At 39.7% G+C, this 18,995-nt stretch overlaps 1 long non-coding RNA gene across 4 annotated transcripts in view; it reads left to right on the top strand.

The window, feature by feature from the left end:
- The window catches only part of LOC114901663, a 145,928-nt gene that overhangs the window by 62,748 nt on the left and 64,185 nt on the right, over nucleotides 1–18,995 (top strand). For 3 of the 4 annotated variants that reach the window (XR_003795246.1, XR_003795245.1, XR_003795247.1), the window contains exons 3-4: nucleotides 1,654–1,709; nucleotides 10,516–10,597. This is a non-coding gene — a long non-coding RNA (uncharacterized LOC114901663). Of the gene's footprint in view, nucleotides 1–1,653; nucleotides 1,710–10,515; nucleotides 12,701–18,995 lie in introns of those variants that run through there. The other variant, XR_003795244.1, reaches the window with a different exon arrangement.

The raw sequence follows: 18,995 nt of genomic DNA, 5'->3' as shown, positions 1-18,995 counted from the left end.
GGTCCAAAGCCATCATTCATTCATGAAAATATCTCTTGAGTGTCCACTGTTGTGGAACGTGCTAATAAAATGAGCACAGTATTCACCTTTATGGAGCATCTTACAGTCTAGTGAGAGAAATAAACGTAAATTAAATAATCACATAAATGTGTAATTATAAACGGTAGTAAGTGCTACAACGGAGAAGATCAAGGTGCTGTGGGAGCTTAAGATAAGGGAATGTCCTAGTCTGGGGTCGTGTGACATGAGCTAGGAGTTGCAGATGACTAGGCACGTATGTGCTTTGTGGGGAAGGTGCAGAGTATGTGCATTAGTTTCTAGCCAGAGGAAACGAGGTGTGCAAAATCTCTGAAGTGTTGAGGGATCTGTGCATTTAAGAGAGTAAAAGGAGGCCAGTGTGGCTGAAATGTGAGGGTGACAGGAAGAGTGTGCACGGAGGAGGCTGGAGGGGTGAGCTGGGCCAGACCAAGGCTTGAGAGTCAGCTCTCGGGTATTTATCATCAGACCCATGCAGAGCATTAAAGGAGTCGAAGTAGGGCTGAGCCATGACCTGTTTCCTATTTTTAAATGTTTACTCTGGACACTTTGTGGATGATAGATTGGAAGGGAGGAAGCGGAAGCTGGGAAAATAGCAAGGAGTGTTTCATGTTTGTCCAGGAAAAGGATGATGGCAGCTTGGACTAGGATGGTGGTAGTGGAGGAGATAGGAGAACACTTGTCTGGAGAGAGAATATTGGAGGCCACTGGCATCTGGACTGTGATTGCTCTGACATGCTCACCCAACAATCTGCTGTTAATTTGGCTTGATCTGCCTGTATGGTTACCTACACCTGGGATTTCAGGAAGTATTTATTGGCCAAAGAAATGTGAGTATGTTGGTCAAGCTGGATGGAGCAAGTGTCCAGGCTGTCTGATGACATATTTTTCATGGGAAATGAATCCATAGGCTTTGTGGCTTATCTGTCAATCTTTTATGATCTTTGTTAACATGAATCAGTATTGATAAACATGATCATTTTTGACACCTTAGTGAGATAGGCTTTTGGAGCCAACAGAGGGAGGGACAGAACCTGGACAGTTGTGAGTTCCCCGAGGTAAATGTCACCTGGTGGAGACTCTCTGAACTGCTACCTTTCCTAAGCAACACCCTCTTTTTTGATGGATGCTTTTCCATTATCATTTTTAAAATTTTTAAGTAAATCTGTAATATCAATAGCTATATTCACCAATTGTTTCTATCTTTAGAACAGAAATTATTTCACCCAGTGGGGAAGGGTGCTGCCACCTAAAAAAGAATTTCAGAGGGAACGTAGTTTGGAAAGGCATATTAAATGTAGAATGATTCAGAGTCAAGGAGAATCTTACCCTACATTGTTTCCCTATGCATCTATCTTTTTATTATTATGCCATGTTGATTTCTTTTGAAATCATAAAATATTTGTTTTTCAAATCTCCTTTTATCGATACATGTAATGATATTGTCTTAATGGTTTTATTTAGGAACTCAGTAAAGTTAGGCAGTTGAAATAATTCACTAAAGTTTAACGAAGCCCTGTTGGTACTCTCAAGTCTGGAAGATATCAAAGAATGATATAAAACATTATGTGTGCATTTGTGACCACTCACTAACAATATTTTCCTCATCTTTTGCAGGAGAAAATGGAAAAAACGGAGGTACTTTTAATGGAACAGAATAAACCACTGAACAGGTAACTACATTATCAGGGGTTGTGTACGCATTAATTAGAGTTAATATTTGTGAAGTCCTTAGAAGGTTACCTGGCACGCAGTAAATAACTACATAAGTGTTTGCTACTATTAAGTTCCTTTAGCTGTACCTGAGCCTAAAACCAGTCATACATCCCAAAACTACCCAACAAAAACAAACCATTTGCCCCTAAAGCAAGTGTGAACATCACATGGTCTCTGTGTGACCTGTTACAGTGGCCTGAGAAACTTAATTTCTTAATCTTTGAGCCCGCTAAGTAGTTGAATACCCATTCACTTTTGGTTTTGAGCACTCAATTCGTGATGACCTTGTGTCAGATCAGTTTGTTTTTTGAAACAAAACAAGCTTCTTTACAGTTCTTGAAGAGCTTATCATTTGTGGAGATGGCTTCGTTTACAGGTAGCCACTGAAATGGCTTGTGGATGGTTAGTGAAGATGGAGAGCATGGCATTAAGAACAGAACTCACATTTTCTGATGATGCCGAGATTACTTGGAGTAAGAAGTTTCAAACTATTGACCCTGCCCAGGCACTGCCTTCACATCACAAAACTGTCGGTGTTATTAAGACCTACTGACACATTCAGCAAACATTGATAAGGGGCCTATTACGTGCCTAGTGCTGTGCTTGGCCTTGAGATTGCAAAGTTGAACATGTCACCTTTCTCCTCACCCACCCCATCTCTCTGGATCTGTACCGGTTCCTGCCTTCTTTACCTTGCTGCAGGGGAGACTGGGGTCTCCTGGCCAGAGTGATGCTCTAGATCCCACCTTCCCTCCCACCTTCAGCTCTTCTGTCTCCCCCGGCTCCACTCCCTCCACTCTTTATTCAGGGTGGGGAGAAAAACTCTGGGAGTGGAGGCCCCGCAGTCTGGTTTGGTAGTGTTAGACGTTTCTCTAGAAGGCTTGCTTTCCCTGGACTTCTGTGTCATAGTTCATTTTAAATATTCCGTGGTTTTGTGTTTTGCCATGCTTCCCCTCTGGCATTTGGGGATATTATTAGCTTTGGAAGTTATTTTTCTATTCGGAAGTGTGACATTATTAACTTGAGGGAGGCGGGCACTAGTGGTGTGCTCAATGTGTCGGTGGTTCTCATACCTTTTTTTTTTTTTTTTTTTTTTAATTTTCGGTACGCGGGCCTCTCACTGTTGCGGCCTCTCCCGTTGCGGAGCACAGGCTCCAGACGCGCAGGCTCAGCGGCCATGGCTCACGGGCCCAGCCGCTCCGCGGCATGTGGGATCCTCCCGGACCGGGGCACAAACCCGTGTCCCCTGCATCGGCAGGCGGACTCTCAACCACTGCGCCACCAGGGAAGCCCTCTCATACCTTTTTATTGGAACCCACAGGAAGAAATACGTGTCACATTAGGACCCAGTGCACGCACTTGCACACGTGGATGTATGGTTTCCCGATACATCTTCACTATATGTGAGTGTGATAGAATTTTCTAGTCTATTGTATTCTCTATCACTTTTTCTTTTTCTCTTTTTTCTCTCTTCATTTAAATGTTCCTCATAACCTACCAAATGGGTTTCATGACCTACTAGTCAGTAGTGCTTTGACAGACTTGCTGTATTTTTGTGCTATGGTAGGGGCACCCGCTTTCTTGCCTTTCTGTCCACATTCTGTGGTAAGGTGTGTGTATCTTTTATCCCTAAACACCTCGCCCCACAACTTGCCTTAACTTAGTTCTTTATGTGTGAAACTCTCTCCCTCGTTTGTAATTTAGCTTATGTTTCTGTTTTGTCACATACCATTCACTCCTCAACTTTCTTTGTTTGAACTTTGACATTCCTCTCCTGACCAATAGACAAGAATTACTATTTCAAATGAAATAGATACCTCTGTGCTATTCGATCTTGCATATTAAATATAATTTTTAAAAAGTAACACATGTATTTTTCATTAATTTCAGTGTTTACTAAACTTTCATAGTGTGCAGGAAAGCTTGTATATTGGAATGCATTGAAGTTACCCACTTTAATCACTTAATCTCCTTAAGCATTTTTAGGATTTCTGGCTCAGCATCTAATAAACTGAAATGCGTTCATGCTGTATCACTCAGTCAGGGAGCTGATATGCAGTGAGGGAAAAGAATTTCATGGTAAAACTTGATTCCTTACCTTCATGTGTTCTTTCTTAATGGGACTATAAAATGATAGTTTAGTAAAGCACCCAACAAGCCAGGATCTATTCAAAACTTTTGGAAATGATAATTCACTCTTCCAAGATAGTTAAGAACTTCATTTTAAATGTTGTAGGTTTGCGGCTTGATTTGTTAGATGAGAGATACATTTGGTTCTAGTTTTAAGGCTAGTGCTGGAAAAACAAGAAGCTAAAATCTATTGCTTAAGTCTGTTTTGAACCCTTATCACAATATCGTGGTGACTTCTGTGCAGTGCTAGCAAAATTCTCACTGATTTCAGAGACAAGTTTATTTATAAAGGAATCATAATTATATACATCTAAGATTACTCAGTATGTACAATAAATTTTAATGGTTATAATGTGCAGAATGGTTCTTTTAACCTAAGATAAACCAGTATTCACCTGTCTTTGGAGATTATTTCTAAGGTTTATAGGCAATAAATGAGACAGAATATCCCAGTTTGCTGAGTTAAAAGATCTCATTTGAGTAGTCATAGAAGTTTCTAAATATTTTGTTATTGAAGCCAAGCCAAAGTTCATTTGGTTCTTTGAGTATGTTCTAATTTCAGTCATGATTAATGAGGCCTTTCCATATAATTATAAATATAGCATATTTGCCAAAATATAGCCAAATTATTATATTGTATTATTTTATATTATTATAATATTACTTAGCCAAGTATTATAGGTGAACACATTCCTATACTTTACAATGATTTTAAATGCCATATAGCACAATTTGGATTGCTTTGTTTTGCCCTATCTAGGGTTTGAAAGTATTGTGAGAAGACAATAAAGCAGACTTCGACAGCTAGTAGGTATATTTACTAATATTAAGGTATATTTACCAAAATCCTTTGACAAAAATCATTATCTAGGATTTCATTTTGATTTCCCTTTCTTCTTCTTCTTTTTTTTTACTTTCTAAGGCAATTTTTTTTTTTTTTATGCGGTACGCGGGCCTCTCACTGTTGTGGCCTCTCACCGTTGTGGAGCGCAGGCTCCGGACGCGCAGGCTCAGCGGCCATGGCTCACGGGCCCAGCCGCTCCGCGGCACGTGGGATCTTCCCGGACCGGGGCACGAACCCGTGTCCCCTGCATCAGCAGGCGGACTCTCAACCACTGCGCCACCAGGGAAGCCCTCTATGGCAATTTTAAATGAATCATAAAGTATTTTTTCCATTAAATAAATAGAGCATGCACAACAATAAAATTTTCTGATGTTTTCTTCTTAGTCTTAATTAATTAAGGTACACTAACTTCTTCCTGGACGACTGTTCCTCAGATATATTCTTCCTTCTTTTACTCACTAATTTCTTTGAAGATTGATTGAATTGGTGCAGTATTCTACAGCCATGTGCATTTATATCATTTGGGCTAGGACACAATTAATGCATCATCTCTGCATGGAAGAGGACCTAGGAAGGTACAGGTGATGCAGTGGTACCTTTCTGGCAGTCATATCGTCTCCAGGCAGTTGAAGGCCGGTCCTAGGAAGATGCCAGAGGGGTTGGACTGGTAGGTGATCCAGAGCCCTCTCTAAATTGAGGAAAAACAAAAGGGAATATACATAGAGCTAATGGAAGATCCTATCTCAGAAGAACTGAGTAAGCAGCTCATATATAAATAAACCATGAGGACAAATCCTTCCAGCCTCTCCCAAGATGGCAGTCAGTGCTCTGTAGTTCCCTCATCACATCCCCATCGCCACCGAGACTGCGTCAACCTCGGTCTTGTGTTTACCGTTAGAGGGGCTTATTTTCATTCCTTTCCATTCTCTGTCCTCTTGCCTTTTGAGACACCTACTACATGTTCTCTTACCTCCCTGATGATTTCTTCCAAGTAACCTTATAAGCGATCCTAAAACTTTGGTGTGAGCCCTGGGTCTTCCCTTTGTCCCGTTCCGTTCCTGACCAGTGAGCTCACAGCATTAGCACAGCATAGGCAGGGGCAGGTGCTAGAAGGTAGTGAAAGAGAGAGTTCAAATAAATACTTCAAAACTACTTCACTTGAATCCCTACTTTTTGAAAAAAATTAAGAAACCATAAAAGGCCTTTAACTAGGAAAAAACTTTTTGTTAAGAATGATTTCTAGGCTGTTTCCTAGCCTGCTCTTGTTTAGTCCTAGTGCACAGTACATGCCTGGAAATCAGTAGAAAAACACCAGAATGTATATTTGTTCGTCCCTTTAACCAGCAGCTTTGAGAGTATACAGAAGCAGGAGTTGATCCTTGCCCCCTGCCTGGCTCCGTTCGTAGGCATTTGTGCTGCTCCTCGCCCTGCCCTGCGCCCCCATTTCAGAAGGTAAACCACGTTACCATCGGACAAGGTTTTACTGGCTTCAGAGAATGGCACAGCTGAAAAGGATATTATTGATGGTTCAAGGGGACAAATTACGGCAGAAATCTGAACAGTATTTGGGAACATAAACTACCGTGAGTTTAATAACCCCCAAACAAGAACAACATGTATTTTTTAAAAAGTATTTATTTCATACTTGTCCAGTTTTTTGGGCCGTTTTCCTTTATTCATTTTCTGTGAGGGGAAACTGAAGTGAAAATGGAAATTATTTTTATCCCCTTTTATTAAGGCACCTAGATTGATTGTGAAAAGCATGAGAAGTCACGTCAGGTAGCCAAGCACTTGTTTTAAAAGCACGAATAAAAGAAAAAGAAGACAGTCAACAACAAGATATGACATAGTGTGTTATGGGTTGCTAGTTTTGAACTTCAGTCCTTCATAGCACTAGAACCTAAGTATTTATGTTGTCAAGAAATAAAGTAAGTGTGGACTTCCCTGGCGGTCCAGTGGTTAAGACGCTGTGCTCCCAGTGTAGGGGGCACCGGTTCAGTCCCTGGACGGGGAACTAAGATCCCACATGCCATATGGTGTGGCCAAATAAAAAAATAACAACAAAAATAAAGTAAGTGAGATGCTAGGTTCATTCTAAGTGCTAAAGGCGTGTAGCTGATATTGTTGACACATACAGAGATACTCAGTGGTGCTCTCAGGACATTCTTTTAGTTGTGTTTCCTGTAGTTCAGGATGGGTTTCTTTTGACCTGTCCTATTTTTTTGTGATAATTTGTATGGCAAAGAAGACAGGTTAATAGCCTTTATTATTTCCTACGTGCTAAGCATTGGGTGATGAGTGTGAGGGGAGATACTGCCACCATCCCAGTTTTACAGAATGTGTTTGATAACAGAAGGTTCTAGTCAGTTCCCAGCAGAGACCATAGTCTCATCAGAACCAAATGGTAGCTGGCTTTAAGTAATGTTGCAGCAATATTTAAAGGCTTAAAAAGCTTCTTTACATTGTTGATTAGCTGTGATAGCCACACAAGGAAAATACTCACTAAAAGAGGGGGTTTTCACAGAGTAAAAAAGTAACTCAGATTTTCCTAAGTTTGTAGCATTACTTTCATATTCTTGAGGTTAAAGATTTTTAAGTAAATATTTGCAATTTACAATCTATTGTTTAGTCCTCAGGGATAGAATAGTGTGATATAAGAAAATTGAAAGTTAATATTCCCTTTTTAAATGTATATAATCAACATGTTTCATGTATTTCCTGAATATTTGCTATTTTCAGTTGTACATGATACATCTTGTGATTTCAGTAGGAAATGGACCTTTTAGGCAGACAGATTCTGAAGGATTTCCATATTGGGGGTGTGTTATGTCCACATCAATAATTGGAAGAAAATAAATCCAATACCTCTGATTGAAGAGGCAAATAAATATATATGTAAAATCAATTTTCAGTTTACCACCTTAATGGAAGGGAACATTAGCATGGCTAATGAAAAGTTTTCAGCAGCCAACTCAGCCAGCTTTTTCTGTGTAACAAGGAAATAAAGGCTTACTTCTCTTTAAAAAAAAAAAAAAAAGTTTTCTTTTCACAGTAACTTCTTGTTTAGTTTTGCTTTGGGTTCTTTGCTTTCTGGAATGCACAGCAGACAGCAGTGGATTTGGAAGTGGCTCAACATATATTTGTAAAATAGAGGAATATCCCTATAATCTAAAATAAGCTGTAAATATTGTGAAAAGTTTAAATTAATACACAATTAAATTATGGATTTTATTACATTTCCATTGTAGATTCAAATTCATTTGCCTATTCTTAAAACTATAAATGTCCGGGGTAAAACAGGTTAATTAACACTTGAATCTATCTTAACAAGCCCTCCTGTCTCCCATCGCCCACTATTCCTATCTTTTTAAAGGTGAAATTAGTATAGAATGAAGATCAAAGATATTTGAAGGGGAGAATAAGTCACAGAATAATTTACATGTAACCATTTGAATTTGGAATAGGAAGGAAGGCTAGAAGTCATTTAACCTTTTCAATTTACAGACAAGGAAACTGAGTTTCTGAGAGCTGATAGGACTGCACAAAGCCACAGAATTATTAAAGGGCAGAACTAATACTGACAGGTAGATAGCACTTCTTCAACCGGGACTTTTAATGATTTTTTTCAGCTTTATTGAGGTATAATTGACAGATGATATTATAAAATGTTTAAAATGTACAACATCATGATTGATGAACATATACCTTGTGAAAGGATCCCCTTCACTTGAATAATTTTCAGAAATTAATAGTAAACCGCAGTCTTTTTTGTCTTTGCTTTTTGTTTTTTAACACACTACTTGGAAAGTGTGTGTCTTAGGAAAAGGTAGTGGAAAGCAAAGCCCACTCATACCGTGGGTACTGTTTTTTCCACTCTGCTCGATTGGGGGCAGCCTGGTGGGTACAGATAGGAAAGGAAGAGAGAGGCCTAATCGTCACTTCAATGACAATGAAGGTTTTATGCGATAATTTTTAAACCTGGAACCACCTGCTTTTCTAGAAATAGTTGTTCCCTGAGAAGTTCCATGTCTTTCTCAGCTACTTGTGCCCCTGTCCAACCCAGAAAACACCACCCCCTAATTCCTGCATTCTAGGGAGGTCTCTGGCAGATCCCCTCCTGTTGAGAATATTATTACCTGTATGATTTTTTACCGGTAGAAAGGCAGGTTTAGTGTTGTCAGTTAACTTACTGTGTTAGTGTGCTGAGCTTGCTGAGACTACAGATTTATGTTGGACTTCTTTCCCCCTACCCCGTAAATAATTTTGCTTCCCAATTTAGAAAAGTCGAATTCTTAGAACCAGGTACTGCTATCATTTGCATGGGACCAAATGAATGCTCTTGGTTCCAAGTACAGTTAATGAGACAGGGTAAATGGGGCAGGAAAATGAGCATCATCACCAAAAAAAAAAAAAAAAAAAAATCCCCATGTGTAACACCACTAGTCAAAAGTGTCATGTTTGTAGAGTGCAGACCTTACCACTCTTTCATCCAAAAGTGTATCTTTCTTAGAAGCTGACTGACTAGATTGGTATATACTTGACTCATCCTTTTTATTTAAACTACAGCAAATGTACCCTCTGACCCATGTGAAAAGTATTGGTTTTAGACACAATACCCGGTAGAAGTAAACAGTTTAATCCGACCTGGAAAAGAAGTAACCTAAATATACCTAAAATTAACCTAAAAATTGTGATAGTGGTAAATAGTAAAATCATATTTCCAGCTTCTAGTATTATATTGACACTGGCATATACACAGTTATTATTCAGTTAGAAATTTTATTTTGACAGCACTCTACCTCATATGTGTTTTTCAAAAGGGTGTTAAACCACTGCCTTACTTTTGACAGACTCCTTAGAGAATGTCTATGTAGCAAAGTGTGGTAAATCGTTGTCACAGTGCACTGAAGCCTCAGAGTTTGTCTTAGTTATCTGAGTATTTCACTGCATTTTGAAAGAATCCTGAATTATTCTAATAATTTAATCCTCCACATCACAATGTACAGTGCTTCATTATGCATTAATTTTTTTATAACTTCTTTACGTTTGAAAGATAATGATGTTTGTTTTGTCACAAGATGCTTTCATGAGAGGTTTCAAATTGTGTGGCCAGGTGTAGTTGTCAGACAGAGACCTAAATGTTGTTTCGCTTTTGTTCCAGAATTCATTTGCACTGGCTGTTTTAATTCAGATTAAATACGAGGAGGAATAGTACTGCCTTCTCCTGTCAATATGTGGAAGCATATTGTGTTTACTCAGCATTTAAATGGTGCTGTTTTGGGTTCTGAGGTAGCCGAGGAAGGGTAACCATGCTACCAGGAATTATGTTGATTTTTACTTATTTTATTATCCGTTTAGGCCCTACCTATAGGGCTTAGTATATAACCGGAAGATAAGGCTGGGTAGACGGGAGGAAAAGAAATCTTTAGTACATAATCCTTTCATATTTTTCTGAAACACGATGGTTCACTTGCCACAGTGTGTATTACACCTGCAGTTTCTTTGGATCTTATTTGAAAACCAGTGAGGGGAGTAACACAAGTGGGTGCAAAGAAAGAGGTACCCCCACGAGCTCTGTATCACTCAGACTGGCAGTGCTCACTGCAGCTACAGGATTCACTGGTTCGTGGAGATAAGACATGGAAGATGTGTCGGAAATGTTTGGCTAATAGAAAAGTTTAAGTGCCAGCACCTGAGAATGAATTCTTTTTAACTTTTAAATAAATGAGAGTTAGATTCATTACAGAAACGTAGGGACCTACTCATTCGCATTCTTACATGTTTTCTAGGGAAGGAAGAAAGGATGGAGTTTGAACTGATTTGCTGGGAATCATGTTCAGAATGGATCCAGGATATTGAAGTGTAAAAGAGGTGAGCTGCCTGCCTCTGGCCTAGACTGTGGCTTGTACTTTAATAGCAGGAGAAATGAGGACAGACAGCAAAGCCTGGGCAGTAGTGTTAGCGGCATAAGTTTGCCCCTGGGCTCCCGTTTGCCCAGTGCCACAGTCGGACTCTCAATTATGGATGATTGTGCTCTTAACTGTTAGGGATTCTGTACATTAAGAGTGAGGAGTCTGGCTCCAGACTTCTTGGGCTCAGATACTGGCTTCGCCTCTTAGGCAACTGACTTAATTTCTCAGATTTTTCATTTGTAAAAAAAAAACAAACAGGGATAATGTTAGTATTTACCTTTCTGGGGTTATTAAGAGGATCAGATGGGTTAATGATACGCAAAGTGCTTAGAACGCTATCAGGCACACAGTAAGCGCTGAGTATGTGTTAGCTGTTGTTACAATATGTGACCCTATTTAATTTTTAAAATTTCATCCTCTCTGCATAACCCTTACGTAGGGAGAGTAGACACTTAACTGGGTGAATGAGTGAGTAATGACTTGCCTGGTATCTTTAGAATTATTGATTGGTAACGTAAATGCATTTTGTAAACTAACTTGGTTAGTTTTCAGCATAAGGCCGTGTAGGCACCGCACTGATTAAATTACATCCAAGCATGATCCTCCCACCTCATCTCAACCATGGTGCTTTATCTTCTTTCTAATAAACCATTTTCTTTCCTGGAACTCACGAAAAGGATTGTGTTTTACATCATGAAGAAGTACACACAACACACGTAAATGAAGCAGTTAACTTTATGAAACAATAGTTACACTACGTTGAGTGAGCTCTTGTTTTCTGTTTTATTCTCTTGTTTCATTTTTGTAAAAGTGCTGCTTGCAATGCATTGAAATTATTTCACAACCCACTAATGAATTACCCTACAGTTTGAAGAACACTGCATTAAACCTGTTTGACTCTTGTCTAGAACCAAAGTGGGTATACCTTTGATTATAACCAATACTCCCTTCCTTTTCATTCTCTTTCCTAACTTCCCCTGAGAGTGGAGCTGGGATTCACCAGCTTTAAACAAGCCCCCACCCCCACCCCCCATATGTTTAAATGCCACCAACCTATTTAGCAAGGGCAAAGTTTGTATTGTCATTTAAAAGGACTTTAAGTATTACTGTATTTCCGATTCACTTTCAGCACATTTGTAATACTAAAAATACATAGAGCTCATATCACTATAAGATAGGATCCAATAATCATTTTCAGGAAGGTGTTTAAGGTTAGGTATGACAAGAGTAACAGATTTTTCAGATTGTGATACCTAACTTCTCTGCCCCACTCCTCCCCAGTTAAATAAGGCATTAAGAACATCACGCAGAAAAGTAACTTTATTGGTAGAACAGAGAGCTCCTGAGAGCTGTTGGCGTCCTGAGCTGTCCGTAGTCTCCAGTGTGTTCCGTCTTCGGCCAGCACCGATGGCTGGTTACTTACTGTTTAGAGCTGCTCGTGCCCTGTGACCATGAAGCTGAACATACGCCACTGCCCCTGCTGAGCCCTGATTCTCTGTTCTCACCAACTGAGCCACCAGCCAGACCAAACAACTGTTGATACTTCTTTGAAAGATTGACAACCAGATTCGGACCAAGGTTACCACACAAGGCCTTACACGTGACCAACTGCACGTTGCCTTTGGTCAGCCTCCCACGCCCCTGCTCCACACAGCAGCCAAGCTGTCCTGGCTCAGGTGCTGTGTCTAATCCAGCACCTTTTCCATCGAACTTGGTGAAAGTCTGAATATTACATTCTCTTCTTTTCCTGCCCATCCCCCTTTAGGTCGTAGCCTTTGTTATTAAATCCATACATCTTTATCATATTTCAAGTAAATCTCTTAAGATTTTTTTCTTTCTTCCCTCTGTTTGATTTTGGAGAGCCCCCAGTGGTGCTAGTCATAGCTGATAAGTCAGGAGTAGGGATATAATCATTATCAAGAGGAAAGAGCGTAGTATATTTGGAGGTAGAATAAAGCATAATTGTCAGTGTCATTCACTTTCAGATCTCTTAAGTGTCTTAGTCTGGTTCATCCTCTTCTGATTATACCTTCTTACACACTTGCATAGAGAAATAAACATCCTTCTTAGTTTATTTTATTCCTCATATAATTGTTAGTATTGCAGCACAGTTGCAGTATACATCTTATTTCAGATGTGTGTGTGTGTGTATATATATATATATGTATATTTATATTTATATAGTATTGTATTACAGATACATTATGAGTGAAATAAATTTCTGTGGAATGACCTCTGGGTACTAACTTTCATTAGCAGCATCAATCCTAAGGGAAAAGTGGCACCAGTTCTAACCCACCGACGTTAAGTACATTTTGGGTATGTAACCAGGTATTACTTAATGTCTTTATTTCTCTTAGCCATGCTTCTGTTCATGGAAAAAGGCTGCCTATCTTAAAATCACCTAAGTACTACTAGAGTAGTAGGAGTAGAGTAACTTCCATAATTATTTTCAATAACAACTTAAAATGGAAATCGTAGGAAAATTTAGAGTATTCTGAAAATAGGAATATGTTTAAGCATGGATTTTGAAATGACAAATCACTTTTATCACTCCTGTGTATGTAAGTGTTTATGACACTCTCTTGTACATAAAAATTTACCACTTTCAAACACTACGTTTATTCTGAGGGACAGTTGAATGAAGAACATTGGGGCCTTTCCCCAGCTCAAGTTGGTGGTCCCAGGTGACTCAGGACAGCCCCTTCACTCTGGCCTCTTTCTCACATGTACACTTGAAATGTGATGGCTTTGGCTGATGAAACACATTATCTTTTTGAAGACTTGGAAACAGCAGTCAGAAAATGTTTAAAAAGAAAAGGCTAGTACACTTTCCTATTAGTAGAATTTTTAAAGTTTTGGGTCTTCATGAAGGCATTTCAATCTTTGTTCTCTCTGCCGACCTGGTATTATACCTTTCAAAATAATGGTTACCAAACAACTCTTCAAATTCATTATTAATCTCAGGGTAATATTTTTCTTTTGCTTGAGTTTTAGTATATAGTCTGAAACTTACTGTACTGTAGGTAGCAAGCTAAAAGCCACTGGTGAAAGTGAAATCATGGCAAGGGGTCTTGTACATCATGAATATGTTCTCATTCATTGAAGATGCATTATCTTGACACAATTTTGTGTTTATAAAATGACCTTGAACTTGCAGGTATGCTAAGAGTATTGTTGACAAAGAGATACCGGGAGAGATTATAATCTCTCTGTTTGGGTCCACAGAAGCCAGATACGCACCAGAATTCCTAAGCTTAATGTAGTAAATAAGCAGCATTTGGACTTATGGCTTTTAACAATTTTGATATATGCCCAACTTTGAGACATAAAGGCATCCATAGAATAAAATAATGAAGTATACATTTTTAAAAATCATCGAGGTCTGAGAAAAGATAAAACAGAGCCCTTGGGGTTTGGCATTGTTGCCACGGTAGCCACGCTGAGGGGTGAGATGAGTCAGCAGGCCCAGATCAGCAGGGCTTTGCATCCTCTAGCCCACCACATCAACCGAGGATGCTCTGCTTTCATCTGGTGCCTCTATTGGGCTTTCACCTAAGATTTCATTTGGGGGAGGGCTTCCAGTGCTAACTAACGTACAGTTTGAGAACCGGTGCTCTGACAGATGCAGATTTTACCTATTTGGCAAAATAGTTGGAACGCCAAATACACTAGACCAGCTCACGGTAAAATTAAAGATAGCAAGTCGGCTTCCCTCTAGCCCTGTCTGTGTTAGGATGCCAGAGTGTGTAGTCACCCTGAGACGCAGCGGGGGGCACTTGGAAAAGCTTGTTCGTAAGCACACACTGTTTTCTAAGTTGGGCTCCCCTCATCCAGAAAGTTTCCTTAGAAACTTTATGCACGTTGGAGGAACAGGTAAACCCTTTTTATCTAGTGAAACATAATTGTTATACTCGCTGGTGATGTTCAAATCACATTTCTCTATGCACGTTGTAATGATGGTGCTTCCCCACCGCCACCGCCACCCTGCCGCCCAGCACTTTGGACTGAAGTGAACTGACTGCTTAAAGTGGAGCACAGCTTGATGGAAAAGGACTGTGAGTTTTCTGCAAGTTCACACAGTCTTGTGGTGGATAAAGGAGGAACCGAGAACAAGACATATGGACAGACGATATCATTTTAAGTGCATTTCTGACAATGTTGCTCAGTTTCCTTTTTAAAAATCCTTTTATGTTCAGAGGGTAATGGGGGTGGAGGTGGGCATACAGGGCCAACGTGAAGTCCGACGTAGAGAATGCGTTGCCGGTGGGTCCCCTTGCGAAGCAGGGTTTTTTGTTTTTGTTTCGGTGAGACTTCTGTGGCAAGGAAAACTGTCTGTAACGTTCTTGATGTGGTGCCTGGAAAATCGTGAGCAGTCAGTAAACGTTAGTGTCCTCTCTCCTCATTTTCCTCCTCTTGTTTTCAGCAGCGTGTTTTATTCTGGTAACATCTTTTCATGTAACGTTCACCTTCAACATCAAGTACTGTGTTCTTCAGCTCCCACAGCTTGAGCTTTTGTCTCTCAGGTAGAGAGGTGGTGGGGAGGAGAGGCCAGGTGAACCCAGGCAGGCTCTCCTCTCCCCTGGAGTGAAAGCCTCAGGACTGAGGTGGCTTTAGCGCCCTTATCGCTCCTGATTTCAGCAGGAGTCAAAGACAAAATAACTGAATGAAAGGGAAGATGGCAGCAGCTGTAATCAACTGTTCAGTTCCACTGACAGGAAAAAAATCATCTTCCAACTTTAAAGGATTTAAAAATAACCTGGAATGCTTCCTAACATGCAGATCCCTGGGCTCCACCCCAGAGTTCTGAGTCAACTTTAGGTCATTCTGATGCACGTGGTCCAAGAGCTGCGTGTTGAAAACCCCTAATTCTAAGATCAGTTCCACCACTGCTCCATTCTTCGTTGATCATCAGTGTAGCATAAAGACTAAATTTCTTTTGAGAATTTTTACCGCTTCTTGGTAATTCTGAGCCCCAAAACCATGGCTTAGAATTCTTGGCTTAAAAATATGTGGACCGTGCCTATACTTACGTGTAACTCTTAGGCAGCTGCATAACACAGAAAACTTTGGCAGTGGCATGAGATTTATTTTTAAATTGCAGCGTCGACATAATTCTTTCTTCATTGACTTTGCCTGATGAGGGAGTCCTATCTCACTGTGGTTTGTTCTCCCGGTGGTTTCCGTAGGGTTAGGGAGAATGCTACAGAAAAAAACGAACCCTGTCTAGTTTTGACTCACTCAGACGTGGTGTGTCTTTCGTCTTTCTGAGATGGGATATGAGAGGCATGCCCCAAAGGTGGCAAATCAGACTTCCACACTCGTTGCCTTCACTTAGCCAATAGCTTGCTCAGAACGTGTATATTACGATGTGCAGTTTCACTAATCGGGGATTTCGGACTCCAGCAGGAAACAGCCTTGAGTCTTGGGAGACTTCTGGGCTTTGGGCTTGGCACTGACTCCTCCACAGAAGCAAGGGGTGCATCTGGCTATTAGAAGAATTAATGGGCATCCAGGTAAGGGTAGATGGGAGAAATCGTTCCTTGTTTTCCTTTGGGTGGATTTGAGATTTTAGAAAAATTAGTCCTCTGAGAAGAGCTCAGAACTGTTTGTCTTAAGTTTTTCCCTCTGAGTTGGTGTTTAGGATTACCCTGTATGTCATCATTCCCTTTGATGTGAAATCCACCCTCTTCAAAATGTAGTTTCATTTTCAGATCTTTTAAGCATAGGATTCCATTTCTCTTTCTGTGCATGAAATTTTTAAATAATATTTAATTAATATTTAAATTAACATAAAATAACTCTAGTTGCTAAGATGCTAATTACACGTAGGTTACTAGTTCATAACTTAAGTCTCATGTTTTTTTAGGGAGTATGCTTTAAAAGTTGGGCGGGGAAAATCGTGTTTGCATATGATTTATGAAACAATGATGTTACAAGCGTGTCAGACTTTTCCCTATGTTAAAGGCCAAATTTTGAGGCATACTGCTTAATCTGTTCTGAGGAAGGAGCCGTGAGACCTCTCCCCCTGCCACTCCCCCATGTTTACTCCTGGTGGGACCAGCTCCAGTTCTCTCCTCACGCAGGGGGTTCCGACTGTGGATATTCAGTGCAGTGGCATTTTTCTTGAAGAAGTGACTAAGCCTTCTTAGATGAATTTTCTCTTTGAGAGAGGTGGTAGAATTGCATCAGAAAGGCATTTACAGTAAATGGCTCCCTCCCCCCCCTTCCTGTAATGACCACATATGAAAGAATGCATTAATTCTTGTTTTGAGGAAATGAGAGTAGTAGAGTTCTATGGAAAACTCCCTGTTCATCATTAATTAACTAGATTTGAAAGTTAAAAATTGTAAAGCCAGAATCACTTTGTGCTATCTAAATAAATGTCACAGAGATAACAGCTTTTCATTCCATATTCTATATGAAGTAACTAGTTATCTTGAATTCAAAAAGAGGAAATAGTGTTGAATATGGCTATAGTTAATGGCATAAACCTAAACGAATTTCTTCATAGTCATTTTCCTTATTAAATTAATATTTTTCTTAGGTATGTTACTGATTTTGTTCTTTAAAGTTCGATTCTCTGTGGTAGAATATGAAGGCTGGAAGGAAAACTCCCATAGGTCATCAGCCAGGGGTTCTCATGGCAACAGTGCTGCCCCCTAGAGGACATAGTATAAATTTGGTACGTTGTTTGGTTCTGCAGTGAAGGGCCTTGAATCAGAGATTTTAAATGTCCCACAGTGGAAAAGACAGAAAGAACTGCCCTGTATCCCACCTGAGTTTCAACTATCCTGTCAGATATTCATGCAGTGAAAATTAGTTTATAATTATCCGATCTTAGACCTAAATTCATTTTACATAAAAGCACAAGATAACCTTGGCATGCTTTAAATACACACAGGATATACTCATTTTCATTCACCTGTACCTCTCCTCTTTTGTTTTCCTGTACTTTTAACATGGAAAGCTTCTGATTTGACTTCTATTAATCCAGGTGTTCTTTATAAGTAAGTGATAAGCATCTACCTCATTACATAGTTAATGGGACCTGAAAGTTATGTACATATTGAAATATGTCATGTTTTTATTATAAATTGTTTTGCTTTTAGGCTCTACGTTACATTTAAGGTATTATATTGATGTTTTAAAAATATGTGTCTACCAGGTAATGTTTACCAATGAATTTCATTTCAGAATAGCAAATATAAATAGGGCATTACAGAATTTTTTGGTTATAAAAAGAAAGCTTTGGGACTAGTGGGGTTTTGAACCAGTGATTCAGTTCCTCTCTGTAGTTCCAGGAAGGACAGTATGCAGATCACCCAGATGGGAGGGATGTTTATCTTCTATGTGAAGATCTCCAGGGAAGATTTCACATGTACTACATTAATATGTTTTAGTATCTTGAGGTCTTCACGTTAAGCTAGTTCTTATTAATACTTTCCAGGAGTCTTTATTAGGTCCCTCTAAAAACACCACCTTTGGTTTCTCCCTTCCTGTAGGAAAGGACAGACAAGTATGGAGAGAAGCTTACAGGTCATCTTGCAAACGAGCAGAGGAGTTAAAAACAGACTCAGATTTTTTTGAACAAGGGGGCTTTGTGTCACTGTCTTCTTCCCAGGAACATGTTCTGCATGTGCCATTTTAGACTTCTGACTGTGTGCTGTAAATATAGGGCATCTTAGGTAAGGTATGGTCTGTGACACAGGATTATATCGTCAGAGTCACAGCTGTGAGGTCAGGGTACCCAGGCACATGCATGCAGCGCTCACTGATACTTCTTGTTTGGGGCCACATTTTTAATTCTGTAGGCCTTTTTCTTGGATTGCTATTTCTTGTGCATTTTTTGGTTGTTGTTATTCTTATGTGGATGTAATTATCGCTTCTCACATTTTTTTAGGGACACTCATAAAAGTTGTTTTGAGGGTTCTTGACGAAATATCTTCACTCTTTTGAATTTTCTGTTTCTTCCAGGGCCTTTTTGTTATGTATCTTGGTATTCCACTTTCACATGGCAGGCTTTCTTTAATTGTATATTTATGCTTAACTCTTCACTCATATAGAGATGAGGTGGCCTTAAGGCTGCCAGGGCTCGTTATGTTGGGTGCATCTTGCGTCCCTCTGGTGGCACAGAGCCAGCCCTCGTGTGGGGAGTGACTCAGTATCAGAGTGAAGAGGGCTTGACTTTGGGGTTTTCAGAGCCACACTAGCTGTTTAGTTCTCACTAGACATTGTGTTTAATTTCTTTTGAGACTCATTTCCCTTTTTTAATTTTTAGTTTTTGTCTGGGTGGGGGGCTATGAGGTTTGTTGTTTCTCATAAAGCTAGGAATTAGGCACGGAAGTAACAGTTGT

This window comes from Monodon monoceros, unplaced genomic scaffold (genome assembly GCF_005190385.1).
Source record: "Monodon monoceros isolate NGI ecotype Baffin Bay Population unplaced genomic scaffold, NGI_Narwhal_1 Super_Scaffold_2, whole genome shotgun sequence".
Lineage (NCBI taxonomy): Eukaryota > Metazoa > Chordata > Mammalia > Artiodactyla > Monodontidae > Monodon > Monodon monoceros.
The sequence above is the reverse complement of the archived record's forward strand: the minus strand, read 5'-3'. Positions and strand labels throughout refer to the sequence as shown.